The sequence below is a fragment of the Pelobates fuscus genome, chromosome 2 (assembly GCF_036172605.1).
Source record: "Pelobates fuscus isolate aPelFus1 chromosome 2, aPelFus1.pri, whole genome shotgun sequence".
Lineage (NCBI taxonomy): Eukaryota > Metazoa > Chordata > Amphibia > Anura > Pelobatidae > Pelobates > Pelobates fuscus.
Window position 1 is genome coordinate 18,379,729 of NC_086318.1, and position 24,495 is coordinate 18,404,223.

Sequence of the window (24,495 nt, forward strand, 5' to 3'; positions counted from 1 at the left end):
GTTACGTCACACAGACATGTTGACAGAGTGGTCAGAAAGTGCAATTTTTCTTGAAATTAACAGGCAAGCTATCATCGATTGACTTAAAACCAATAAAACCTCAGATGTGGATGGTAACATAACGAAAGCAGTGAAAACCCATGGAAAAGTGAATTTCGCCTCACGTGCTTAGTCTCTGTGGCGCAATTGGTTAGCGCGTTCGGCTGTTAACCGAAAGGTTGGTGGTTCAAGCCCACCCAGGGACGTTTTGAGACACTTGAGTTTTTTTAACCGAGAAGCAAAAAAGGAGCACAAAATAGTTACCTTTCAAACGCAAATACGGTGACTGCAAATTGATTAACATAGGTGGAGACCCTTCACAAAACCATGTTTAAAAGGAAGGGTGACGTCATATCTATGACGGTGCTTTCCAATTGAAACTTCATCAAAAGCACGTAAAACATCATCAGAAGTGAACAGGAAGTTCATTCTTCATTCCGTTGTCAACCGATTGGCCAGAAAATTGGGCTCGATCAAAGGGAACCTGAACAGGGGACTGATCCTATCCATCGTCATTCATTGGGAAAGTGTCTGCAATTTCAAACACATTGCATTTCTCATATCAGCATGTGATGAGCGCCCGAAGCGTGCTGTTGAAACCCCACTCCGGGACCATTCCTTTTTCAATGCAGGAGGGGCAAAGCATTTGCTAACCAATAAGCAAAAAAATATGAAAATCCTCATCTTTCCCACAAAAACATCAAAAACAACAGCAAAAACATTGAAGACGGCTGGCTGCAAACGGAATAGAGAAATATCATACAAGCATGTTAAAAGCGTTGGAAGACAATTTTTTAAGGAAAGTGTTTTGAAACTTGAAGACACGCACGGACGTGCCAGATGATCAGAAAGTGCCATTTCACTCGGAGTTAACAGTCCAAATACAAGCAATCGACTTTAATGCCTCACTGCATCAAGCTTAGCAACGTTTGATGGGCACGGAAAGTTTGGTGATCAACTCCACTCTGGGATGATTCATTTTTAACATGGAATGGGCAAAGCATGCGCTAACCAAACAGAAAAAAAAGGAAAGAAAAACAGCATTAAAGAGTAAAATTAGCTTTAATGTTTCTGCAACAACACATTACATTCAAACGGAGGCTACAGATTGTATAGAAGAAAACAAATAACAACCCCAAAGACATTCATTAAACATGTTAAGTGAGGACGTAAAGGAGATCTCTATAGAAATGTTTGGAAATCTGTTACGTCACACAGACATGTTGACAGAGTGGTCAGAAAGTGCAATTTTTCTTGAAATTAACAGGCAAGCTATCATCGATTGACTTAAAACCAATAAAACCTCAGATGTGGATGGTAACATAACGAAAGCAGTGAAAACCCATGGAAAAGTGAATTTCGCCTCACGTGCTTAGTCTCTGTGGCGCAATTGGTTAGCGCGTTCGGCTGTTAACCGAAAGGTTGGTGGTTCAAGCCCACCCAGGGACGTTTTGAGACACTTGAGTTTTTTTAACCGAGAAGCAAAAAAGGAGCACAAAATAGTTACCTTTCAAACGCAAATACGGTGACTGCAAATTGATTAACATAGGTGGAGACCCTTCACAAAACCATGTTTAAAAGGAAGGGTGACGTCATATCTATGACGGTGCTTTCCAATTGAAACTTCATCAAAAGCACGTAAAACATCATCAGAAGTGAACAGGAAGTTCATTCTTCATTCCGTTGTCAACCGATTGGCCAGAAAATTGGGCTCGATCAAAGGGAACCTGAACAGGGGACTGATCCTATCCATCGTCATTCATTGGGAAAGTGTCTGCAATTTCAAACACATTGCATTTCTCATATCAGCATGTGATGAGCGCCCGAAGCGTGCTGTTGAAACCCCACTCCGGGACCATTCCTTTTTCAATGCAGGAGGGGCAAAGCATTTGCTAACCAATAAGCAAAAAAATATGAAAATCCTCATCTTTCCCACAAAAACATCAAAAACAACAGCAAAAACATTGAAGACGGCTGGCTGCAAACGGAATAGAGAAATATCATACAAGCATGTTAAAAGCGTTGGAAGACAATTTTTTAAGGAAAGTGTTTTGAAACTTGAAGACACGCACGGACGTGCCAGATGATCAGAAAGTGCCATTTCACTCGGAGTTAACAGTCCAAATACAAGCAATCGACTTTAATGCCTCACTGCATCAAGCTTAGCAACGTTTGATGGGCACGGAAAGTTTGGTGATCAACTCCACTCTGGGATGATTCATTTTTAACATGGAATGGGCAAAGCATGCGCTAACCAAACAGAAAAAAAAGGAAAGAAAAACAGCAGCAAAGAGTAAAATTAGCTTTAATGTTTCTGCAACAACACATTACATTCAAACGGAGGCTACAGATTGTATAGAAGAAAACAAATAACAACCCCAAAGACATTCATTAAACATGTTAAGTGAGGACGTAAAGGAGATCTCTATAGAAATGTTTGGAAATCTGTTACGTCACACAGACATGTTGACAGAGTGGTCAGAAAGTGCAATTTTTCTTGAAATTAACAGGCAAGCTATCATCGATTGACTTAAAACCAATAAAACCTCAGATGTGGATGGTAACATAACGAAAGCAGTGAAAACCCATGGAAAAGTGAATTTCTCTTAAGGTTTGGGGATTTGATTGCCAACGGAATTACAAATTTGAACAAAAACAAACTGCTTAGCAGAGGATGGTTTCAATCCATCGACCTCTAGGTTATGGGCCCAGCACGCTTCCGCTGCGCCACTCTGCTGCTGTCACACCTTTCTCTGTGCGTTTTGAAAGGGAGAAGCTGGCTCCACCTACATTTGCATGCAGATAAAGAACCATAGCTGCATTTGAAAGCAGAGGATGCCGTAACCTCTGAAAAAGCATTTAGACATTGTGAGAGCAAAATCTTGTTAGTCCACGTAGCTCTCTCGCCTCACGTGCTTAGTCTCTGTGGCGCAATTGGTTAGCGCGTTCGGCTGTTAACCGAAAGGTTGGTGGTTCAAGCCCACCCAGGGACGATTTGAGACACTTGAGTTTTTTTAACCGAGAAGCAAAAAAGGAGCACAAAATAGTTACCTTTCAAACGCAAATACGGTGACTGCAAATTGATTAACATAGGTGGAGACCCTTCACAAAACCATGTTTAAAAGGAAGGTTCACGTCATATCTATGACGTTGCTTTCCAATTGAAGCTTCATCAAAAGCACGTAAAACATCATCAGAAGTGAACAGGAAGTTCATTCTTCATTCCGTTGTCAACCGATTGGCCAGAAAATTGGGCTCGATCAAAGGGAACCTGAACAGGGGACTGCTCCTATCCATCGTCATTCATTGGGAAAGTGTCTGCAATTTCAAACACATTGCATTTCTCATATCAGCATGTGATGAGTGCCCGAAGCGTGCTGTTGAAACCCCACTCCGGGACCATTCCTTTTTCAATGCAGGAGGGGCAAAGCATTTGCTAACCAATAAGCAAAAAAATATGAAAATCCTCATCTTTCCCACAAAAACATCAAAAACAACAGCAAAAACATTGAAGACGGCTGGCTGCAAACGGAATAGAGAAATATCATACAAGCATGTTAAAAGCGTTGGAAGACAATTTTTTAAGGAAAGTCTTTTGAAACTTGAAGACACGCACGGACGTGCCAGATGATCAGAAAGTGCCATTTCACTCGGAGTTAACAGTCCAAATACAAGCAATCGACTTTAATGCCTCACTGCATCAAGCTTAGCAACGTTTGATGGGCACGGAAAGTTTGGTGATCAACTCCACTCTGGGATGATTCATTTTTAACATGGAATGGGCAAAGCATGCGCTAACCAAACAGAAAAAAAGGAAAGAAAAACAGCAGCAAAGAGTAAAATTAGCTTTAATGTTTCTGCAACAACACATTACATTCAAACGGAGGCTACAGATTGTATAGAAGAAAACAAATAACAACCCCAAAGACATTCATTAAACATGTTAAGTGAGGACGTAAAGGAGATCTCTATAGAAATGTTTGGAAATCTGTTACGTCACACAGACATGTTGACAGAGTGGTCAGAAAGTGCAATTTTTCTTGAAATTAACAGGCAAGCTATCATCGATTGACTTAAAACCAATAAAACCTCAGATGTGGATGGTAACATAACGAAAGCAGTGAAAACCCATGGAAAAGTGAATTTCTCTTAAGGTTTGGGGATTTGATTGCCAGCGGAATTACAAATTTGAACAAAAACAAATTGCTTAGCAGAGGATGGTTTTGATCCATCGACCTCTGGGTTATGGGCCCAGCACGCTTCCGCTGCGCCACTCTGCTGCTGTCACACCTTTCTCTGTGCATTTTGAAAGGGAGAAGCTGGCTCCACCTACATTTGCATGCAGATAAAGAACCATAGCTGCATTTGAAAGCAGAGGATGCCGTAACCTCTGAAAAAGCATTTAGACATTGTGAGAGCAAAATCTTGTTAGTCCACGTAGCTCTCTCGCCTCACGTGCTTAGTCTCTGTGGCGCAATTGGTTAGCGCGTTCGGCTGTTAACCGAAAGGTTGGTGGTTCAAGCCCACCCAGGGACGTTTTAAGACACTTGAGTTTTTTTAACCGAGAAGCAAAAAAGGAGCACAAAATAGTTACCTTTCAAACGCAAATACGGTGACTGCAAATTGATTAACATAGGTGGAGACCCTTCACAAAACCATGTTTAAAAGGAAGGGTGACGTCATATCTATGACGGTGCTTTCCAATTGAAACTTCATCAAAAGCACGTAAAACATCATCAGAAGTGAACAGGAAGTTCATTCTTCATTCCGTTGTCAACCGATTGGCCAGAAAATTGGGCTCGATCAAAGGGAACCTGAACAGGGGACTGCTCCTATCCATCGTCATTCATTGGGAAGGTGTCTGCAATTTCAAACACATTGCATTTCTCATATCAGCATGTGATGAGCGCCCGCAGCGTGCTGTTGAAACCCCACTCCGGGACCATTCCTTTTTCAATGCAGGAGGGGCAAAGCATTTGCTAACCAATAAGCAAAAAAATATGAAAATCCTCATCTTTCCCACAAAAACATCAAAAACAACAGCAAAAACATTGAAGACGGCTGGCTGCAAACGGAATAGAGAAATATCATACAAGCATGTTAAAAGCGTTGGAAGACAATTTTTTAAGGAAAGTGTTTTGAAACTTGAAGACACGCACGGACGTGCCAGATGATCAGAAAGTGCCATTTCACTCGGAGTTAACAGTCCAAATACAAGCAATCGACTTTAATGCCTCACTGCATCAAGCTTAGCAACGTTTGATGGGCACGGAAAGTTTGGTGATCAACTCCACTCTGGGATGATTCATTTTTAACATGGAATGGGCAAAGCATGCGCTAACCAAACAGAAAAAAAAGGAAAGAAAAACAGCAGCAAAGAGTAAAATTAGCTTTAATGTTTCTGCAACAACACATTACATTCAAACGGAGGCTACAGATTGCATAGAAGAAAACAAATAACAACCCCAAAGACATTCATTAAACATGTTAAGTGAGGACGTAAAGGAGATCTCTATAGAAATGTTTGGAAATCTGTTACGTCACACAGACATGTTGACAGAGTGGTCAGAAAGTGCAATTTTTCTTGAAATTAACAGGCAAGCTATCATCGATTGACTTAAAACCAATAAAACCTCAGATGTGGATGGTAACATAACGAAAGCAGTGAAAACCCATGGAAAAGTGAATTTCTCTTAAGGTTTGGGGATTTGATTGCCAGCGGAATTACAAATTTGAACAAAAACAAATTGCTTAGCAGAGGATGGTTTTGATCCATCGACCTCTGGGTTATGGGCCCAGCACGCTTCCGCTGCGCCACTCTGCTGCTGTCACACCTTTCTCTGTGCATTTTGAAAGGGAGAAGCTGGCTCCACCTACATTTGCATGCAGATAAAGAACCATAGCTGCATTTGAAAGCAGAGGATGCCGTAACCTCTGAAAAAGCATTTAGACATTGTGAGAGCAAAATCTTGTTAGTCCACGTAGCTCTCTCGCCTCACGTGCTTAGTCTCTGTGGCGCAATTGGTTAGCGCGTTCGGCTGTTAACCGAAAGGTTGGTGGTTCAAGCCCACCCAGGGACGTTTTAAGACACTTGAGTTTTTTTAACCGAGAAGCAAAAAAGGAGCACAAAATAGTTACCTTTCAAACGCAAATACGGTGACTGCAAATTGATTAACATAGGTGGAGACCCTTCACAAAACCATGTTTAAAAGGAAGGGTGACGTCATATCTATGACGGTGCTTTCCAATTGAAACTTCATCAAAAGCACGTAAAACATCATCAGAAGTGAACAGGAAGTTCATTCTTCATTCCGTTGTCAACCGATTGGCCAGAAAATTGGGCTCGATCAAAGGGAACCTGAACAGGGGACTGCTCCTATCCATCGTCATTCATTGGGAAAGTGTCTGCAATTTCAAACACATTGCATTTCTCATATCAGCATGTGATGAGCGCCCGCAGCGTGCTGTTGAAACCCCACTCCGGGACCATTCCTTTTTCAATGCAGGAGGGGCAAAGCATTTGCTAACCAATAAGCAAAAAAATATGAAAATCCTCATCTTTCCCACAAAAACATCAAAAACAACAGCAAAAACATTGAAGACGGCTGGCTGCAAACGGAATAGAGAAATATCATACAAGCATGTTAAAAGCGTTGGAAGACAATTTTTTAAGGAAAGTGTTTTGAAACTTGAAGACACGCACGGACGTGCCAGATGATCAGAAAGTGCCATTTCACTCGGAGTTAACAGTCCAAATACAAGCAATCGACTTTAATGCCTCACTGCATCAAGCTTAGCAACGTTTGATGGGCACGGAAAGTTTGGTGATCAACTCCACTCTGGGATGATTCATTTTTAACATGGAATGGGCAAAGCATGCGCTAACCAAACAGAAAAAAAAGGAAAGAAAAACAGCAGCAAAGAGTAAAATTAGCTTTAATGTTTCTGCAACAACACATTACATTCAAACGGAGGCTACAGATTGCATAGAAGAAAACAAATAACAACCCCAAAGACATTCATTAAACATGTTAAGTGAGGACGTAAAGGAGATCTCTATAGAAATGTTTGGAAATCTGTTACGTCACACAGACATGTTGACAGAGTGGTCAGAAAGTGCAATTTTTCTTGAAATTAACAGGCAAGCTATCATCGATTGACTTAAAACCAATAAAACCTCAGATGTGGATGGTAACATAACGAAAGCAGTGAAAACCCATGGAAAAGTGAATTTCTCTTAAGGTTCGGGGATTTGATTGCCAACGGAATTACAAATTTGAACAAAAACAAATTGCTTAGCAGAGGATGGTTTCGATCCATCGACCTCTGGGTTATGGGCCCAGCACGCTTCCGCTGCGCCACTCTGCTGCTGTCACACCTTTCTCTGTGCATTTTGAAAGGGAGAAGCTGGCTCCACCTACATTTGCATGCAGATAAAGAACCATAGCTGCATTTGAAAGCAGAGGATGCCGTAACCTCTGAAAAAGCATTTAGACATTGTGAGAGCAAAATCTTGTTAGTCCACGTAGCTCTCTCGCCTCACGTGCTTAGTCTCTGTGGCGCAATTGGTTAGCGCGTTCGGCTGTTAACCGAAAGGTTGATGGTTCAAGCCCACCCAGGGACGTTTTGAGACACTTGAGTTTTTTTAACCGAGAAGCAAAAAAGGAGCACAAAATAGTTACCTTTCAAACGCAAATACGGTGACTGCAAATTGATTAACATAGGTGGAGACCCTTCACAAAAGCATGTTTAAAAGGAAGGGTGACGTCATATCTATGACGGTGCTTTCCAATTGAAACTTCATCAAAAGCACGTAAAACATCATCAGAAGTGAACAGGAAGTTCATTCTTCATTCCGTTGTCAACCGATTGGCCAGAAAATTGGGCTCGATCAAAGGGAAACTGAACAGGGGAGTGCTCCTATCCATCGTCATTCATTGGGAAAGTGTCTGCAATTTCAAACACATTGCATTTCTCATATCAGCATGTGATGAGCGCCCGAAGCGTGCTGTTGAAACCCCACTCCGGGACCATTCCTTTTTCAATGCAGGAGGGGCAAAGCATTTGCTAACCAATAAGCAAAAAAATATGAAAATCCTCATCTTTCCCACAAAAACATCAAAAACAACAGCAAAAACATTGAAGACGGCTGGCTGCAAACAGAATAGAGAAATATCATACAAGCATGTTAAAAGCGTTGGAAGACAATTTTTTAAGGAAAGTGTTTTGAAACTTGAAGACACGCACGGACGTGCCAGATGATCAGAAAGTGCCATTTCACTCGGAGTTAACAGTCCAAATACAAGCAATCGACTTTAATGCCTCACTGCATCAAGCTTAGCAACGTTTGATGGGCACGGAAAGTTTGGTGATCAACTCCACTCTGGGATGATTCATTTTTAACATGGAATGGGCAAAGCATGCGCTAACCAAACAGAAAAAAAAGGAAAGAAAAACAGCAGCAAAGAGTAAAATTAGCTTTAATGTTTCTGCAACAACACATTACATTCAAACGGAGGCTACAGATTGTATAGAAGAAAACAAATAACAACCCCAAAGACATTCATTAAACATGTTAAGTGAGGACGTAAAGGAGATCTCTATAGAAATGTTTGGAAATCTGTTACGTCACACAGACATGTTGACAGAGTGGTCAGAAAGTGCAATTTTTCTTGAAATTAACAGGCAAGCTATCATCGATTGACTTAAAACCAATAAAACCTCAGATGTGGATGGTAACATAACGAAAGCAGTGAAAACCCATGGAAAAGTGAATTTCGCCTCACGTGCTTAGTCTCTGTGGCGCAATTGGTTAGCGCGTTCGGCTGTTAACCGAAAGGTTGGTGGTTCAAGCCCACCCAGGGACGTTTTGAGACACTTGAGTTTTTTTAACCGAGAAGCAAAAAAGGAGCACAAAATAGTTACCTTTCAAACGCAAATACGGTGACTGCAAATTGATTAACATAGGTGGAGACCCTTCACAAAACCATGTTTAAAAGGAAGGGTGACGTCATATCTATGACGGTGCTTTCCAATTGAAACTTCATCAAAAGCACGTAAAACATCATCAGAAGTGAACAGGAAGTTCATTCTTCATTCCGTTGTCAACCGATTGGCCAGAAAATTGGGCTCAATCAAAGGGAACCTGAACAGGGGACTGATCCTATCCATCGTCATTCATTGGGAAAGTGTCTGCAATTTCAAACACATTGCATTTCTCATATCAGCATGTGATGAGCGCCCGAAGCGTGCTGTTGAAACCCCACTCCGGGACCATTCCTTTTTCAATGCAGGAGGGGCAAAGCATTTGCTAACCAATAAGCAAAAAAATATGAAAATCCTCATCTTTCCCACAAAAACATCAAAAACAACAGCAAAAACATTGAAGACGGCTGGCTGCAAACGGAATAGAGAAATATCATACAAGCATGTTAAAAGCGTTGGAAGACAATTTTTTAAGGAAAGTGTTTTGAAACTTGAAGACACGCACGGACGTGCCAGATGATCAGAAAGTGCCATTTCACTCGGAGTTAACAGTCCAAATACAAGCAATCGACTTTAATGCCTCACTGCATCAAGCTTAGCAACGTTTGATGGGCACGGAAAGTTTGGTGATCAACTCCACTCTGGGATGATTCATTTTTAACATGGAATGGGCAAAGCATGCGCTAACCAAACAGAAAAAAAAGGAAAGAAAAACAGCAGCAAAGAGTAAAATTAGCTTTAATGTTTCTGCAACAACACATTACATTCAAACGGAGGCTACAGATTGTATAGAAGAAAACAAATAACAACCCCAAAGACATTCATTAAACATGTTAAGTGAGGACGTAAAGGAGATCTCTATAGAAATGTTTGGAAATCTGTTACGTCACACAGACATGTTGACAGAGTGGTCAGAAAGTGCAATTTTTCTTGAAATTAACAGGCAAGCTATCATCGATTGACTTAAAACCAATAAAACCTCAGATGTGGATGGTAACATAACGAAAGCAGTGAAAACCCATGGAAAAGTGAATTTCTCTTAAGGTTTGGGGATTTGATTGCCAACGGAATTACAAATTTGAACAAAAACAAATTGCTTAGCAGAGGATGGTTTCGATCCATCGACCTCTGGGTTATGGGCCCAGCACGCTTCCGCTGCGCCACTCTGCTGCTGTCACACCTTTCTCTGTGCATTTTGAAAGGGAGAAGCTGGCTCCACCTACATTTGCATGCAGATAAAGAACCATAGCTGCATTTGAAAGCAGAGGATGCCGTAACCTCTGAAAAAGCATTTAGACATTGTGAGAGCAAAATCTTGTTAGTCCACGTAGCTCTCTCGCCTCACGTGCTTAGTCTCTGTGGCGCAATTGGTTAGCGCGTTCGGCTGTTAACCGAAAGGTTGGTGGTTCAAGCCCACCCAGGGACGTTTTAAGACACTTGAGATTTTTTAACCGAGAAGCAAAAAAGGAGCACAAAATAGTTACCTTTCAAACGCAAATACGGTGACTGCAAATTGATTAACATAGGTGGAGACCCTTCACAAAACCATGTTTAAAAGGAAGGGTGACGTCATATCTATGACGGTGCTTTCCAATTGAAACTTCATCAAAAGCACGTAAAACATCATCAGAAGTGAACAGGAAGTTCATTCTTCATTCCGTTGTCAACCGATTGGCCAGAAAATTGGGCTCGATCAAAGGGAACCTGAACAGGGGACTGCTCCTATCCATCGTCATTCATTGGGAAAGTGTCTGCAATTTCAAACACATTGCATTTCTCATATCAGCATGTGATGAGCGCCCGAAGCGTGCTGTTGAAACCCCACTCCGGGACCATTCCTTTTTCAATGCAGGAGGGGCAAAGCATTTGCTAACCAATAAGCAAAAAAATATGAAAATCCTCATCTTTCCCACAAAAACATCAAAAACAACAGCAAAAACATTGAAGACGGCTGGCTGCAAACGGAATAGAGAAATATCATACAAGCATGTTAAAAGCGTTGGAAGACAATTTTTTAAGGAAAGTGTTTTGAAACTTGAAGACACGCACGGACGTGCCAGATGATCAGAAAGTGCCATTTCACTCGGAGTTAACAGTCCAAATACAAGCAATCGACTTTAATGCCTCACTGCATCAAGCTTAGCAACGTTTGATGGGCACGGAAAGTTTGGTGATCAACTCCACTCTGGGATGATTCATTTTTAACATGGAATGGGCAAAGCATGCGCTAACCAAACAGAAAAAAAAGGAAAGAAAAACAGCAGCAAAGAGTAAAATTAGCTTTAATGTTTCTGCAACAACACATTACATTCAAACGGAGGCTACAGATTGCATAGAAGAAAACAAATAACAACCCCAAAGACATTCATTAAACATGTTAAGTGAGGACGTAAAGGAGATCTCTATAGAAATGTTTGGAAATCTGTTACGTCACACAGACATGTTGACAGAGTGGTCAGAAAGTGCAATTTTTCTTGAAATTAACAGGCAAGCTATCATCGATTGACTTAAAACCAATAAAACCTCAGATGTGGATGGTAACATAACGAAAGCAGTGAAAACCCATGGAAAAGTGAATTTCTCTTAAGGTTCGGGGATTTGATTGCCAACGGAATTACAAATTTGAACAAAAACAAATTGCTTAGCAGAGGATGGTTTCGATCCATCGACCTCTGGGTTATGGGCCCAGCACGCTTCCGCTGCGCCACTCTGCTGCTGTCACACCTTTCTCTGTGCATTTTGAAAGGGAGAAGCTGGCTCCACCTACATTTGCATGCAGATAAAGAACCATAGCTGCATTTGAAAGCAGAGGATGCCGTAACCTCTGAAAAAGCATTTAGACATTGTGAGAGCAAAATCTTGTTAGTCCACGTAGCTCTCTCGCCTCACGTGCTTAGTCTCTGTGGCGCAATTGGTTAGCGCGTTCGGCTGTTAACCGAAAGGTTGATGGTTCAAGCCCACCCAGGGACGTTTTGAGACACTTGAGTTTTTTTAACCGAGAAGCAAAAAAGGAGCACAAAATAGTTACCTTTCAAACGCAAATACGGTGACTGCAAATTGATTAACATAGGTGGAGACCCTTCACAAAACCATGTTTAAAAGGAAGGGTGACGTCATATCTATGACGGTGCTTTCCAATTGAAACTTCATCAAAAGCACGTAAAACATCATCAGAAGTGAACAGGAAGTTCATTCTTCATTCCGTTGTCAACCGATTGGCCAGAAAATTGGGCTCGATCAAAGGGAAACTGAACAGGGGAGTGCTCCTATCCATCGTCATTCATTGGGAAAGTGTCTGCAATTTCAAACACATTGCATTTCTCATATCAGCATGTGATGAGCGCCCGAAGCGTGCTGTTGAAACCCCACTCCGGGACCATTCCTTTTTCAATGCAGGAGGGGCAAAGCATTTGCTAACCAATAAGCAAAAAAATATGAAAATCCTCATCTTTCCCACAAAAACATCAAAAACAACAGCAAAAACATTGAAGACGGCTGGCTGCAAACAGAATAGAGAAATATCATACAAGCATGTTAAAAGCGTTGGAAGACAATTTTTTAAGGAAAGTGTTTTGAAACTTGAAGACACGCACGGACGTGCCAGATGATCAGAAAGTGCCATTTCACTCGGAGTTAACAGTCCAAATACAAGCAATCGACTTTAATGCCTCACTGCATCAAGCTTAGCAACGTTTGATGGGCACGGAAAGTTTGGTGATCAACTCCACTCTGGGATGATTCATTTTTAACATGGAATGGGCAAAGCATGCGCTAACCAAACAGAAAAAAAAGGAAAGAAAAACAGCAGCAAAGAGTAAAATTAGCTTTAATGTTTCTGCAACAACACATTACATTCAAACGGAGGCTACAGATTGTATAGAAGAAAACAAATAACAACCCCAAAGACATTCATTAAACATGTTAAGTGAGGACGTAAAGGAGATCTCTATAGAAATGTTTGGAAATCTGTTACGTCACACAGACATGTTGACAGAGTGGTCAGAAAGTGCAATTTTTCTTGAAATTAACAGGCAAGCTATCATCGATTGACTTAAAACCAATAAAACCTCAGATGTGGATGGTAACATAACGAAAGCAGTGAAAACCCATGGAAAAGTGAATTTCGCCTCACGTGCTTAGTCTCTGTGGCGCAATTGGTTAGCGCGTTCGGCTGTTAACCGAAAGGTTGGTGGTTCAAGCCCACCCAGGGACGTTTTGAGACACTTGAGTTTTTTTAACCGAGAAGCAAAAAAGGAGCACAAAATAGTTACCTTTCAAACGCAAATACGGTGACTGCAAATTGATTAACATAGGTGGAGACCCTTCACAAAACCATGTTTAAAAGGAAGGGTGACGTCATATCTATGATGGTGCTTTCCAATTGAAACTTCATCAAAAGCACGTAAAACATCATCAGAAGTGAACAGGAAGTTCATTCTTCATTCCGTTGTCAACCGATTGGCCAGAAAATTGGGCTCAATCAAAGGGAACCTGAACAGGGGACTGATCCTATCCATCGTCATTCATTGGGAAAGTGTCTGCAATTTCAAACACATTGCATTTCTCATATCAGCATGTGATGAGCGCCCGAAGCGTGCTGTTGAAACCCCACTCCGGGACCATTCCTTTTTCAATGCAGGAGGGGCAAAGCATTTGCTAACCAATAAGCAAAAAAATATGAAAATCCTCATCTTTCCCACAAAAACATCAAAAACAACAGCAAAAACATTGAAGACGGCTGGCTGCAAACGGAATAGAGAAATATCATACAAGCATGTTAAAAGCGTTGGAAGACAATTTTTTAAGGAAAGTGTTTTGAAACTTGAAGACACGCACGGACGTGCCAGATGATCAGAAAGTGCCATTTCACTCGGAGTTAACAGTCCAAATACAAGCAATCGACTTTAATGCCTCACTGCATCAAGCTTAGCAACGTTTGATGGGCACGGAAAGTTTGGTGATCAACTCCACTCTGGGATGATTCATTTTTAACATGGAATGGGCAAAGCATGCGCTAACCAAACAGAAAAAAAAGGAAAGAAAAACAGCAGCAAAGAGTAAAATTAGCTTTAATGTTTCTGCAACAACACATTACATTCAAACGGAGGCTACAGATTGTATAGAAGAAAACAAATAACAACCCCAAAGACATTCATTAAACATGTTAAGTGAGGACGTAAAGGAGATCTCTATAGAAATGTTTGGAAATCTGTTACGTCACACAGACATGTTGACAGAGTGGTCAGAAAGTGCAATTTTTCTTGAAATTAACAGGCAAGCTATCATCGATTGACTTAAAACCAATAAAACCTCAGATGTGGATGGTAACATAACGAAAGCAGTGAAAACCCATGGAAAAGTGAATTTCTCTTAAGGTTTGGGGATTTGATTGCCAACGGAATTACAAATTTGAACAAAAACAAATTGCTTAGCAGAGGATGGTTTCGATCCATCGACCTCTGGGTTATGGGCCCAGCACGCTTCCGCTGCGCCACTCTGCTGCTGTCACACCTTTCTCTGTGCATTTTGAAAGGGAGAAGCTGGCTCCACCTACATTTGCATGCAGATAAAGAACCATAGCTGCATTTGAAAGCAGAGGATGCCGTAACCTCTGAAAAAGCATTTAGACATTGTGAGAGCAAAATCTTGTTAGTCCACGTAGCTCTCTCGCCTCACGTGCTTAGTCTCTGTGGCGCAATTGGTTAGCGCGTTCGGCTGTTAACCGAAAGGTTGGTGGTTCAAGCCCACCCAGGGACGTTTTGAGACACTTGAGTTTTTTTAACCGAGAAGCAAAAAAGGAGCACAAAATAGTTACCTTTCAAACGCAAATACGGTGACTGCAAATTGATTATCATAGGTGGAGACCCTTCACAAAACCATGTTTAAAAGGAAGGGTGACGTCATATCTATGACGGTGCTTTCCAATTGAAACTTCATCAAAAGCACGTAAAACATCATCAGAAGTGAACAGGAAGTTCATTCTTCATTCCGTTGTCAACCGATTGGCCAGAAAATTGGGCTCGATCAAAGGGAACCTGAACAGGGGACTGCTCCTATCCATCGTCATTCATTGGGAAAGTGTCTGCAATTTCAAACACATTGCATTTCTCATATCAGCATGTGATGAGCGCCCGCAGCGTGCTGTTGAAACCCCACTCCGGGACCATTCCTTTTTCAATGCAGGAGGGGCAAAGCATTTGCTAACCAATAAGCAAAAAAATATGAAAATCCTCATCTTTCCCACAAAAACATCAAAAACAACAGCAAAAACATTGAAGACGGCTGGCTGCAAACGGAATAGAGAAATATCATACAAGCATGTTAAAAGCGTTGGAAGACAATTTTTTAAGGAAAGTGTTTTGAAACTTGAAGACACGCACGGACGTGCCAGATGATCAGAAAGTGCCATTTCACTCGGAGTTAACAGTCCAAATACAAGCAATCGACTTTAATGCCTCACTGCATCAAGCTTAGCAACGTTTGATGGGCACGGAAAGTTTGGTGATCAACTCCACTCTGGGATGATTCATTTTTAACATGGAATGGGCAAAGCATGCGCTAACCAAACAGAAAAAAAAGGAAAGAAAAACAGCAGCAAAGAGTAAAATTAGCTTTAATGTTTCTGCAACAACACATTACATTCAAACGGAGGCTACAGATTGCATAGAAGAAAACAAATAACAACCCCAAAGACATTCATTAAACATGTTAAGTGAGGACGTAAAGGAGATCTCTATAGAAATGTTTGGAAATCTGTTACGTCACACAGACATGTTGACAGAGTGGTCAGAAAGTGCAATTTTTCTTGAAATTAACAGGCAAGCTATCATCGATTGACTTAAAACCAATAAAACCTCAGATGTGGATGGTAACATAACGAAAGCAGTGAAAACCCATGGAAAAGTGAATTTCTCTTAAGGTTTGGGGATTTGATTGCCAACGGAATTACAAATTTGAACAAAAACAAATTGCTTAGCAGAGGATGGTTTCGATCCATCGACCTCTGGGTTATGGGCCCAGCACGCTTCCGCTGCGCCACTCTGCTGCTGTCACACCTTTCTCTGTGCATTTTGAAAGGGAGAAGCTGGCTCCACCTACATTTGCATGCAGATAAAGAACCATAGCTGCATTTGAAAGCAGAGGATGCCGTAACCTCTGAAAAAGCATTTAGACATTGTGAGAGCAAAATCTTGTTAGTCCACGTAGCTCTCTCGCCTCACGTGCTTAGTCTCTGTGGCGCAATTGGTTAGCGCGTTCGGCTGTTAACCGAAAGGGTGGTGGTTCAAGCCCACCCAGGGACGTTTTGAGACACTTGAGTTTTTTTAACCGAGAAGCAAAAAAGGAGCACAAAATAGTTACCTTTCAAACGCAAATACGGTGACTGCAAATTGATTAACATAGGTGGAGACCCTTCACAAAACCATGTTTAAAAGGAAGGGTGACGTCATATCTATGACGGTGCTTTCCAATTGAAACTTCATCAAAAGCACGTAAAACATCATCAGAAGTGAACAGGAAGTTCATTCTTCATTCCGTTGTCAACCGATTGGCCAGAAAATTGGGCTCGATCAAAGGGAACCTGAACAGGGGACTGCTCCTATCCATCGTCATTCATTGGGAAAGTGTCTGCAATTTCAAACACATTGCATTTCTCATATCAGCATGTGATGAGCGCCCGCAGCGTGCTGTTGAAACCCCACTCCGGGACCATTCCTTTTTCAATGCAGGAGGGGCAAAGCATTTGCTAACCAATAAGCAAAAAAATATGAAAATCCTCATCTTTCCCACAAAAACATCAAAAACAACAGCAAAAACATTGAAGACGGCTGGCTGCAAACGGAATAGAGAAATATCATACAAGCATGTTAAAAGCGTTGGAAGACAATTTTTTAAGGAAAGTGTTTTGAAACTTGAAGACACGCACGGACGTGCCAGATGATCAGAAAGTGCCATTTCACTCGGAGTTAACAGTCCAAATACAAGCAATCGACTTTAATGCCTCACTGCATCAAGCTTAGCAACGTTTGATGGGCACGGAAAGTTTGGTGATCAACTCCACTCTGGGATGATTCATTTTTAACATGGAATGGGCAAAGCATGCGCTAACCAAACAGAAAAAAAAGGAAAGAAAAACAGCAGCAAAGAGTAAAATTAGCTTTAATGTTTCTGCAACAACACATTACATTCAAACGGAGGCTACAGATTGCATAGAAGAAAACAAATAACAACCCCAAAGACATTCATTAAACATGTTAAGTGAGGACGTAAAGGAGATCTCTATAGAAATGTTTGGAAATCTGTTACGTCACACAGACATGTTGACAGAGTGGTCAGAAAGTGCAATTTTTCTTGAAATTAACAGGCAAGCTATCATCGATTGACTTAAAACCAATAAAACCTCAGATGTGGATGGTAACATAACGAAAGCAGTGAAAACCCATGGAAAAGTGAATTTCTCTTAAGGTTTGGGGATTTGATTGCCAACGGAATTACAAATTTGAACAAAAACAAATTGCTTAGCAGAGGATGGTTTCGATCCATCGACCTCTGGGTTATGGGCCCAGCACGCTTCCGCTGCGCCACTCTGCTGCTGTCACACCTTTCTCTGTGCATTTTGAAAGGGAGAAGCTGGCTCCACCTACATTTGCATGCAGATAAAGAACCATAGCTGCATTTGAAAGCAGAGGATGCCGTAACCTCTGAAAAAGCATTTAGACATTGTGAGAGCAAAATCTTGTTAGTCCACGTAGCTCTCTCGCGTCACGTGCTTAGTCTCTGTGGCGCAATTGGTTAGCGCGTTCGGCTGTTAACCGAAAGGGTGGTGGTTCAAGCCCACCCAGGGACGTTTTGAGACACTTGAGTTTTTTTAACCGAGAAGCAAAAAAGGAGCACAAAATAGTTACCTTTCAAACGCAAAGACGGTGACTGCAAATTGATTAACATAGGTGGAGACCCTTCACAAAACCATGTTTAAAAGGAAGGGTGACGTCATATCTATGACGGTGCTTTCCAATTGAAACTTCATCAAAAGCACGTAAAACATCATCAGAAGTGAACAGGAAGTTCATTCTTCATTCCGTTGTCAACCGATTGGCCAGAAAATTGGGCTCGATCAAAGGGAACCTGAACAGGGGACTGCTCCTATCCATCGTCATTCATTGGGAAAGTGTCTGCAATTTCAAACACATTGCATTTCTCATATCAGCATGTGATGAGCGCCCGCAGCGTGCTGTTGAAACCCCACTCCGGGACCATTCCTTTTTCAATGCAGGAGGGGCAAAGCATTTGCTAACCAATAAGCAAAAAAATATGAAAATCCTCATCTTTCCCACAAAAACATCAAAAACAACAGCAAAAACATTGAAGACGGCTGGCTGCAAACGGAATAGAGAAATATCATACAAGCATGTTAAAAGCGTTGGAAGACAATTTTTTAAGGAAAGTGTTTTGAAACTTGAAGACACGCACGGACGTGCCAGATGATCAGAAAGTGCCATTTCACTCGGAGTTAACAGTCCAAATACAAGCAATCGACTTTAATGCCCCACTGCATCAAGCTTAGCAACGTTTGATGGGCACGGAAAGTTTGGTGATCAACTCCACTCTGGGATGATTCATTTTTAACATGGAATGGGCAAAGCATGCGCTAACCAAACAGAAAAAAAAGGAAAGAAAAACAGCAGCAAAGAGTAAAATTAGCTTTAATGTTTCTGCAACAACACATTACATTCAAACGGAGGCTACAGATTGCATAGAAGAAAACAAATAACAACCCCAAAGACATTCATTAAACATGTTAAGTGAGGACGTAAAGGAGATCTCTATAGAAATGTTTGGAAATCTGTTACGTCACACAGACATGTTGACAGAGTGGTCAGAAAGTGCAATTTTTCTTGAAATTAACAGGCAAGCTATCATCGATTGACTTAAAACCAATAAAACCTCAGATGTGGATGGTAACATAACGAAAGCAGTGAAAACCCATGGAAAAGTGAATTTCTCTTAAGGTTTGGGGATTTGATTGCCAACGGAATTACAAATTTGAACAAAAACAAATTGCTTAGCAGAGGATGGTTTCGATCCATCGACCTCTGGGTTATGGGCCCAGCACGCTTCCGCTGCGCCACTCTGCTGCTGTCACACCTTTCTCTGTGCATTTAAAGAACCATAGCTGCATTTGAAAGCAGAGGATGCCGTAACCTCTGAAAAAGCATTTAGACATTGTGAGAGCAAAATCTTGTTAGTCCACGTAGCTCTCTCGCCTCAAGTGCTTAGTCTCTGTGGCGCAATTGGTTAGCACGTTCGGCTGTTAACCGAAAGGTTGGTGGTTCAAGCCCACCTAGGGACGTTTTGAAACACTTGAGTTTTTTTAACCGAGAAGCAAAAAAGGAGCACAAAATAGTTACCTTTCAAACGCAAATACGGTGACTGCAAATTGATTAACATAGGTGGAGACCCTTCACAAAACCATGTTTAAAAGGAAGGGTGACGTCATATCTATGACGGTGTTTTCCAATTGAAACTTCATCAAAAGCACGTAAAACATCATCAGAAGTGAACAGGAAGTTCATTCTTCATTCCGTTGTCAACCGATTGGCCAGAAAATTGGGCTCGATCAAAGGGAACCTGAACAGGGGACTGCTCCTATCCATCGTCATTCATTGGGAAAGTGTCTGCAATTTCAAACACATTGCATTTCTCATATCAGCATGTGATGAGCGCCCGAAGCGTGCTGTTGAAACCCCACTCCGGGACCATTCCTTTTTCAATGCAGGAGGGGCAAAGCATTTGCTAACCAATAAGCAAAAAAATATGAAAATCCTCATCTTTCCCACAAAAACATCAAAAACAACAGCAAAAACATTGAAGACGGCTGGCTGCAAACGGAATAGAGAAATATCATACAAGCATGTTAAAAGCGTTGGAAGACAATTTTTTAAGGAAAGTGTTTTGAAACTTGAAGACACGCACGGACGTGCCAGATGATCAGAAAGTGCCATTTCACTCGGAGTTAACAGTCCAAATACAAGCAATCGACTTTAATGCCTCACTGCATCAAGCTTAGCAACGTTTGATGGGCACGGAAAGTTTGGTGATCAACTCCACTCTGGGATGATTCATTTTTAACATGGAATGGGCAAAGCATGCGCTAACCAAACAGAAAAAAAAGGAAAGAAAAACAGCAGCAAAGAGTAAAATTAGCTTTAATGTTTCTGCAACAACACATTACATTCAAACGGAGGCTACAGATTGCATAGAAGAAAACAAATAACAACCCCAAAGACATTCATTAAACATGTTAAGTGAGGACGTAAAGGAGATCTCTATAGAAATGTTTGGAAATCTGTTACGTCACACAGACATGTTGACAGAGTGGTCAGAAAGTGCAATTTTTCTTGAAATTAACAGGCAAGCTATCATCGATTGACTTAAAACCAATAAAACCTCAGATGTGGATGGTAACATAACGAAAGCAGTGAAAACCCATGGAAAAGTGAATTTCTCTTAAGGTTTGGGGATTTGATTGCCAACGGAATTACAAATTTGAACAAAAACAAATTGCTTAGCAGAGGATGGTTTCGATCCATCGACCTCTGGGTTATGGGCCCAGCACGCTTCCGCTGCGCCACTCTGCTGCTGTCACACCTTTCTCTGTGCATTTTGAAAGGGAGAAGCTGGCTCCACCTACATTTGCATGCAGATAAAGAACCATAGCTGCATTTGAAAGCAGAGGATGCCGTAACCTCTGAAAAAGCATTTAGACATTGTGAGAGCAAAATCTTGTTAGTCCACGTAGCTCTCTCGCCTCACGTGCTTAGTCTCTGTGGCGCAATTGGTTAGCGCGTTCGGCTGTTAACCGAAAGGTTGGTGGTTCAAGCCCACCCAGGGACGTTTTGAGACACTTGAGTTTTTTTAACCGAGAAGCAAAAAAGGAGCACAAAATAGTTACCTTTCAAACGCAAATACGGTGACTGCAAATTGATTAACATAGGTGGAGACCCTTCACAAAACCATGTTTAAAAGGAAGGGTGACGTCATATCTATGACGGTGCTTTCCAATTGAAACTTCATCAAAAGCACGTAAAACATCATCAGAAGTGAACAGGAAGTTCATTCTTCATTCCGTTGTCAACTGATTGGCCAGAAAATTGGGCTCGATCAAAGGGAACCTGAACAGGGGACTGCTCCTATCCATCGTCATTCATTGGGAAAGTGTCTGCAATTTCAAACACATTGCATTTCTCATATCAGCATGTGATGAGCGCCCGCAGCGTGCTGTTGAAACCCCACTCCGGGACCATTCCTTTTTCAATGCAGGAGGGGCAAAGCATTTGCTAACCAATAAGCAAAAAAATATGAAAATCCTCATCTTTCCCACAAAAACATCAAAAACAACAGCAAAAACATTGAAGACGGCTGGCTGCAAACGGAATAGAGAAATATCATACAAGCATGTTAAAAGCGTTGGAAGACAATTTTTTAAGGAAAGTGTTTTGAAACTTGAAGACACGCACGGACGTGCCAGATGATCAGAAAGTGCCATTTCACTCGGAGTTAACAGTCCAAATACAAGCAATCGACTTTAATGCCTCACTGCATCAAGCTTAGCAACGTTTGATGGGCACGGAAAGTTTGGTGATCAACTCCACTCTGGGATGATTCATTTTTAACATGGAATGGGCAAAGCATGCGCTAACCAAACAGAAAAAAAAGGAAAGAAAAACAGCAGCAAAGAGTAAAATTAGCTTTAATGTTTCTGCAACAACACATTACATTCAAACGGAGGCTACAGATTGCATAGAAGAAAACAAATAACAACCCCAAAGACATTCATTAAACATGTTAAGTGAGGACGTAAAGGAGATCTCTATAGAAATGTTTGGAAATCTGTTACGTCACACAGACATGTTGACAGAGTGGTCAGAAAGTGCAATTTTTCTTGAAATTAACAGGCAAGCTATCATCGATTGACTTAAAACCAATAAAACCTCAGATGTGGATGGTAACATAACGAAAGCAGTGAAAACCCATGGAAAAGTGAATTTCTCTTAAGGTTTGGGGATTTGATTGCCAACGGAATTACAAATGTGAACAAAAACAAATTGCTTAGCAGAGGATGGTTTCGATCCATCGACCTCTGGGTTATGGGCCCAGCACGCTTCCGCTGCGCCACTCTGCTGCTGTCACACCTTTCTCTGTGCATTTTGAAAGGGAGAAGCTGGCTCCACCTACATTTGCATGCAGATAAAGAACCATAGCTGCATTTGAAAGCAGAGGATGCCGTAACCTCTGAAAAAGCATTTAGACATTGTGAGAGCAAAATCTTGTTAGTCCACGTAGCTCTCTCGCCTCACGTGCTTAGTCTCTGTGGCGCAATTGGTTAGCGCGTTCGGCTGTTAACCGAAAGGTTGGTGGTTCAAGCCCACCCAGGGACGTTTTGAGACACTTGAGTTTTTTTAACCGAGAAGCAAAAAAGGAGCACAAAATAGTTACCTTTCAAACGCAAATACGGTGACTGCAAATTGATTAACATAGGTGGAGACCCTTCACAAAACCATGTTTAAAAGGAAGGGTGACGTCATATCTATGACGGTGATTTCCAATTGAAACTTCATCAAAAGCACGTAAAACATCATCAGAAGTGAACAGGAAGTTCATTCTTCATTCCGTTGTCAACCGATTGGCCAGAAAATTGGGCTCGATCAAAGGGAACCTGAACAGGGGACTGCTCCTATCCATCGTCATTCATTGGGAAAGTGTCTGCAATTTCAAACACATTGCATTTCTCATATCAGCATGTGATGAGCGCCCGAAGCGTGCTGTTGAAACCCCACTCCGGGACCATTCCTTTTTCAATGCAGGAGGGGCAAAGCATTTGCTAACCAATAAGCAAAAAAATATGAAAATCCTCATCTTTCCCACAAAAACATCAAAAACAACAGCAAAAACATTGAAGACGGCTGGCTGCAAACAGAATAGAGAAATATCATACAAGCATGTTAAAAGCGTTGGAAGACAATTTTTTAAGGAAAGTGTTTTGAAACTTGAAGACACGCACGGACGTGCCAGATGATCAGAAAGTGCCATTTCACTCGGAGTTAACAGTCCAAATACAAGCAATCGACTTTAATGCCTCACTGCATCAAGCTTAGCAACGTTTGATGGGCACGGAAAGTTTGGTGATCAACTCCACTCTGGGATGATTCATTTTTAACATGGAATGGGCAAAGCATGCGCTAACCAAACAGAAAAAAAAGGAAAGAAAAACAGCAGCAAAGAGTAAAATTAGCTTTAATGTTTCTGCAACAACACATTACATTCAAACGGAGGCTACAGATTGTATAGAAGAAAACAAATAACAACCCCAAAGACATTCATTAAACATGTTAAGTGAGGACGTAAAGGAGATCTCTATAGAAATGTTTGGAAATCTGTTACGTCACACAGACATGTTGACAGAGTGGTCAGAAAGTGCAATTTTTCTTGAAATTAACAGGCAAGCTATCATCGATTGACTTAAAACCAATAAAACCTCAGATGTGGATGGTAACATAACGAAAGCAGTGAAAACCCATGGAAAAGTGAATTTCTCTTAAGGTTTGGGGATTTGATTGCCAACGGAATTACAAATTTGAACAAAAACAAATTGCTTAGCAGATGATGGTTTCGATCCATCGACCTCTGGGTTATGGGCCCAGCACGCTTCCGCTGCGCCACTCTGCTGCTGTCACACATTTCTCTGTGCATTTTGAAAGGGAGAAGCTGGCTCCACCTACATTTGCATGCAGATAAAGAACCATAGCTGCATTTGAAAGCAGAGGATGCCGTAACCTCTGAAAAAGCATTTAGACATTGTGAGAGCAAAATCTTGTTCGTCCACGTAGCTCTCTCGCCTCACGTGCTTAGTCTCTGTGGCGCAATTGGTTAGCGCGTTCGGCTGTTAACCGAAAGGTTGGTGGTTCAAGCCCACCCAGGGACGTTTTGAGACACTTGAGTTTTTTTAACCGAGAAGCAAAAAAGGAGCACAAAATAGTTACCTTTCAAACGCAAATACGGTGACTGCAAATTGATTAACATAGGTGGAGACCCTTCACAAAACCATGTTTAAAAGGAAGGGTGACGTCATATCTATGACGGTGTTTTCTAATTGAAACTTCATCAAAAGCACGTAAAACATCATCAGAATTGAACAGGAAGTTCATTCTTCATTCCGTTGTCAACCGATTGGCCAGAAAATTGGGCTCGATCAAAGGGAACCTGAACAGGGGACTGCTCCTATCCATCGTCATTCATTGGGAAAGTGTCTGCAATTTCAAACACATTGCATTTCTCATATCAGCATGTGATGAGCGCCCGCAGCGTGCTGTTGAAACCCCACTCCGGGACCATTCCTTTTTCAATGCAGGAGGGGCAAAGCATTTGCTAACCAATAAGCAAAAAAATATGAAAATCCTCATCTTTCCCACAAAA

General features: G+C 41.4%; 14 non-coding genes across 14 annotated transcripts; all 14 read left to right on the plus strand.

Moving 5' to 3' along the window:
• Nucleotides 1–171: 171 nt before the first annotated feature.
• TRNAN-GUU (transfer RNA asparagine (anticodon GUU)) lies at nt 172–245 on the plus strand. The gene has a single exon. It is a non-coding gene; the product is annotated as a tRNA-Asn (tRNA).
• A 1,169-nt stretch (nt 246–1,414) lies between these two features.
• Nucleotides 1,415–1,488, plus strand: TRNAN-GUU (transfer RNA asparagine (anticodon GUU)). The gene has a single exon. It is a non-coding gene; the product is annotated as a tRNA-Asn (tRNA).
• Nucleotides 1,489–2,958: 1,470 nt separating this feature from the next.
• TRNAN-GUU (transfer RNA asparagine (anticodon GUU)) lies at nt 2,959–3,032 on the plus strand. Its single transcript has one exon. It is a non-coding gene; the product is annotated as a tRNA-Asn (tRNA).
• A 1,469-nt stretch (nt 3,033–4,501) lies between these two features.
• Nucleotides 4,502–4,575, plus strand: TRNAN-GUU (transfer RNA asparagine (anticodon GUU)). The gene has a single exon. It is a non-coding gene; the product is annotated as a tRNA-Asn (tRNA).
• A 1,470-nt stretch (nt 4,576–6,045) lies between these two features.
• On the plus strand, nt 6,046–6,119 carry TRNAN-GUU (transfer RNA asparagine (anticodon GUU)). The gene has a single exon. It is a non-coding gene; the product is annotated as a tRNA-Asn (tRNA).
• A 2,713-nt stretch (nt 6,120–8,832) lies between these two features.
• On the plus strand, nt 8,833–8,906 carry TRNAN-GUU (transfer RNA asparagine (anticodon GUU)). Its single transcript has one exon. It is a non-coding gene; the product is annotated as a tRNA-Asn (tRNA).
• A 1,470-nt stretch (nt 8,907–10,376) lies between these two features.
• On the plus strand, nt 10,377–10,450 carry TRNAN-GUU (transfer RNA asparagine (anticodon GUU)). The gene has a single exon. It is a non-coding gene; the product is annotated as a tRNA-Asn (tRNA).
• Nucleotides 10,451–13,163: 2,713 nt separating this feature from the next.
• Nucleotides 13,164–13,237, plus strand: TRNAN-GUU (transfer RNA asparagine (anticodon GUU)). Its single transcript has one exon. It is a non-coding gene; the product is annotated as a tRNA-Asn (tRNA).
• Nucleotides 13,238–14,707: 1,470 nt separating this feature from the next.
• On the plus strand, nt 14,708–14,781 carry TRNAN-GUU (transfer RNA asparagine (anticodon GUU)). The gene has a single exon. It is a non-coding gene; the product is annotated as a tRNA-Asn (tRNA).
• A 1,470-nt stretch (nt 14,782–16,251) lies between these two features.
• Nucleotides 16,252–16,325, plus strand: TRNAN-GUU (transfer RNA asparagine (anticodon GUU)). Its single transcript has one exon. It is a non-coding gene; the product is annotated as a tRNA-Asn (tRNA).
• A 1,470-nt stretch (nt 16,326–17,795) lies between these two features.
• TRNAN-GUU (transfer RNA asparagine (anticodon GUU)) lies at nt 17,796–17,869 on the plus strand. Its single transcript has one exon. It is a non-coding gene; the product is annotated as a tRNA-Asn (tRNA).
• Nucleotides 17,870–20,842: 2,973 nt separating this feature from the next.
• On the plus strand, nt 20,843–20,916 carry TRNAN-GUU (transfer RNA asparagine (anticodon GUU)). The gene has a single exon. It is a non-coding gene; the product is annotated as a tRNA-Asn (tRNA).
• Nucleotides 20,917–22,386: 1,470 nt separating this feature from the next.
• On the plus strand, nt 22,387–22,460 carry TRNAN-GUU (transfer RNA asparagine (anticodon GUU)). Its single transcript has one exon. It is a non-coding gene; the product is annotated as a tRNA-Asn (tRNA).
• A 1,470-nt stretch (nt 22,461–23,930) lies between these two features.
• TRNAN-GUU (transfer RNA asparagine (anticodon GUU)) lies at nt 23,931–24,004 on the plus strand. The gene has a single exon. It is a non-coding gene; the product is annotated as a tRNA-Asn (tRNA).
• The last annotated feature ends 491 nt before the right edge of the window (nt 24,005–24,495 follow it).